This window comes from Myotis yumanensis, unplaced genomic scaffold (assembly GCF_028538775.1).
Source record: "Myotis yumanensis isolate MYYU_CA2020_CCGP unplaced genomic scaffold, mMyoYum1.0.hap1 SCAF_2, whole genome shotgun sequence".
Taxonomy (NCBI): domain Eukaryota; kingdom Metazoa; phylum Chordata; class Mammalia; order Chiroptera; family Vespertilionidae; genus Myotis; species Myotis yumanensis.
In genome coordinates, this window is record NW_027223753.1 from 141,993,570 (window position 1) to 141,997,383 (window position 3,814).

Consider the following 3,814-nt stretch of genomic DNA (forward strand, 5'->3'; position numbering starts at 1 on the left):
TTATTTTATTGAACAATGTTTCTATTTTTTTTTTTTTTTAGTTTTCCCAATAAACTTTAATAGTGTTATATGGGTAAGTGAACATATTAACAGGAAAATTCCACTTTTCTAGAAACCAACATTTTTTTTTTTTTTTGGACAAAAAGGAAATTCATTTTATTACAACAGCACTCACATCTGCATCAGAATAACCAAACCACCATCCATCCAGCAAAAAAAGAAAGAAAAAAGCTGAGATTTAGGGACACTTGCTTCTTTTGAACTTCAGGAGCAGGAGCAGGTCGGTTCTCATAGAGCTCCTGCCAATATCATGCAACAGGAGACCGAGAATGGGGAAACTGGGGAGTCGGGGGAGGTGACCCATGGACCTTCAAGAACTTATCCAGTTGTTTCATCTTCTTATCTCAGGCACGGTTTTCCCGGTGCCTTGCTGCCAGGGTCAGGAGCACGCTTTTCACCCTATTTTGGACAAGGGACTGTCCGAAAACAGTGATTTCGATTAAGCTCCCGGAGTTCACCTTTTCCACCATCAGCAGGACCTGGTTCATCCACTCTATTTCCAGAAGCATGGCTCCGTTTTTGCCGAAGATGGGGTCAGCCAGACATGCCTCGAGGTAAAACACCAATGGGTCTCTCAGCTCCAGCACAGGAAACCACCAGGGCAAGGTGCAAATCTGTGGCAGTGGAAGTGGCATCTTCAGCAGCCTGTCCAGGGCCTGGGCGGACACCCATGGGTCCTCTTGGACCACCGCGCCAGGCTGGTGGACCATACTGGGACCTGCAGCTCCAGGGCGAGGTCGAGTTGCTCTCACAGAACTCCAATCTTAACAGCAGCAACATTACAGTTATGAAGTAGCAACGAAAATAATTTTATGGTTGGGTCACAACATGAGGAACTGTATTTAAAGGGCCAGAAGGTTGAGAACCACTGCCCTAGGGGGTTAGCAGCTATTGAATGTACATAAATGCCCTTGGGAGTTTGGCCATGTAAAGTAGGTAAAAGGGACAACTGCCTATTGTCCTGATGCATTGAAGGCAGAATTAGTGCCATTTTGGTGTTTGTTTACCCAGTGTCTTGCACCTAGCAGTATTCAATAAATACTGATGAACGGAGTGAACAAATAAATGGAAGAAACCACAGTTTTTTGTTTCTCCATAGATGGCATTATACCACAGATTATGTTTCATAGATTTAAAAACAACAGTCTTCAACATTTTGTTTTGTATTCTGTGGGGAAATGATATATAAAATGTGGTCCTTGGTCTCAAATTCTTACGTAGAGCGATATGACATAAATACTTGAAAACTTCAGGTCTGGCCATTGTGGCTCAGTGGTTGTATATTGACCTATGAACCAGGAGGTCACCATTCAATTCCTGGTCCATGACCTCCTCAGGTTGCAGGCTTTATCCCCGGTGGCGTGCATGCTGGAGGAAGATGATCAATGATTTTTTTCTCATCATTGATGTTTCTATCTCCCCCCCCCTTTCTTCTCTAAAATCAACAAAAATATATTTAAAACAAAATACTTGCAATCTTCAATAGTCCTCCCATCCCTTTTAAAATGATCTGTTTAGAAGTTCTCAAAAGTAATTGTAGAAATATTACTTGGAATATACAGCTTATTGCCAAATATGAAACTGGCCTTGATATGAAAGCTCATAAGTCTGAGTGATCAGTTCAGGCTGGATTGGCAATGGAAAGCTTTTAAAGAATCAGTAATGTATGTAATACCTTAATCCAGCAGTTCTCAACCTGTGGGTCGCCACCCCTTTGGGGGTCGAACGCCCCTTTCACAGGGGTCGCCTAAGACCATTGGAAAACACATATATAATTACATATTTTTTTTGTGATTAATCACTATGCTTTAATTATGGTCAATTTGTAACAATGAAATTGGGGGTCACCACAACATGAGGAACTGTATTAAAGGGTCACGGCATTAGGAAGATTGAGAACCACTGCCTTAATCAATGAAGAAATAAAAGAAAAAATCAGTAATGGTCCTAGCTGGTTTGGCTCAACAGATAGAGCGTTGGCTGCAGACTGAAGGGTCCTAGGTTTGATTCCACCAAGGGCACATGCCTGGGTTGCGGGCTTGATCCCCAGTAGGGGGTATTCAGGAAGCTGCCAATCAATGATTCTCTCTCATCATTGATGTTTCTATCTCTCTCTCCTTCTCCCTTCCTCTCTAAAATCAATAAAATATACTTTTAAAAAAAGAATCAGTAATGGATTACTAGTTTTGAAGAATAGATATACTGAGTCTAGAGCAGCGATTCTCAACCTGTGGGTGGCGAAACCTTTGGCGGTAGAACGACCCTTTCACAGGGGTTGCCTAAGACCATCCTGCATATAAGATATTTATATTATGATTCATAACAGTAGCAACATTACAGTTATGAAGTAGCAATGAAAATCATTTTATGGTTGGGTCACAACATGAGGAACTGTATTTAAAGGGCCAGAAAGTTGAGAACCACTGGTCCAGAGGAAGAAAACAGGGAATTCCATCTGTTTGATGGAATGGTAATCAAAAGTATCATGTTAATGGATCAGTTCTGTTTTGGGATCTTCAATAAATCAGTTCAGGGAATGGAGTATCCATTGATAAGGCTAAAGATAAGGATGGAAACAAGTTAGATTGAACCTTAAATAAAGATTATGAAAACAGTCTTTTCTTATATTTGATTTTGATTTGAAAACAATATATGTTGAAATGCTATCATAGTTACCAGACTTCGTGCCAAAATTCATTGTTTTTTATTTTATTTTATTATCTTTCTTTAATCCTCACCTATGGATATGTTTTTTTTTATTTAAATTCTTTATTGTTGAAAGTAATACATATTGTGTTGCCTTCTTCCTTCCTCCTTTCTTGCTATTTTGTTAAATAGTTTATGCTCAATTTTTTTTCAAAAGTAGACCCAGTAGCAGAATATTAGCATTGTATCTTTAGGAAGAATAAGAATGTGATAGGAAAGAATTGGGATCTATAAGAAATATGCTACACACATGTGAAAATTGGCACTGCCAAAAGACATATAATTCAGAACAGAAGCTCAGCATATGTGATACAGCAATATCAATATTGCCAAGTTCATAGAAAAAAAATTAAAAGGAAGGGAAAATAAGAAAAGTATCCCATTAAAGATTATGTTAATTTTCAATTTGGAGAACAAAATGAACATTTTGAAATCAAATAACTATGAGCCTATTAGTTTTACATGCATTATTTTAACTGTCAGTAATAAACCTGACAGAAAGAAAAAGGAAAATTGATGATAACATGTCAACAAGGGACTAAATGTCTAGGGTATTTAACTTGTAAATAACTAGCTAATAAAATTCAGTCACCTTGGACAAATTCATTAATACTCTCACCTATCCCAAAAGAAAATGTCATGTACAGCAATTGGGTTTTCATGTCTTTTCCCTTAAACAGTAGTAATACAAAAAAAGACCATAGAAAATTTTTCTCAATACTCCTTCTTTATGAGCATATGTCTAAGATTTACTTGTATATCAGGAAAGATATAAAATATTTTTCCAAAATGTATGTTCTTTATTTTTACTAAAATAGGTCTTAGAAAATTCTAGTTGTCATGAATCTTTCAAAAAATTCTACCACATTGCTGTTAGAAAGAATTTCATTCTTTGTACTTATTTTATATTGCCATCATAAAATAATGCATATGATGTCAATCAATGTAGAAACACACAATGAATTAAGTGATTGATTTAAATTTCTGTTTAAAATTTGTTATTGAGAAAATTAAGATGTAGGCTAAAATTTTTGGCATCTGAATTGCC

The 3,814-nt window shown here is 37.0% G+C and overlaps 1 pseudogene; it reads right to left on the bottom strand.

Moving 5' to 3' along the window:
* Positions 1 to 404: 404 nt before the first annotated feature.
* Positions 405 to 770, bottom strand: LOC139002615 (oocyte-expressed protein pseudogene; annotated as a pseudogene).
* Positions 771 to 3,814: the final 3,044 nt, after the last annotated feature.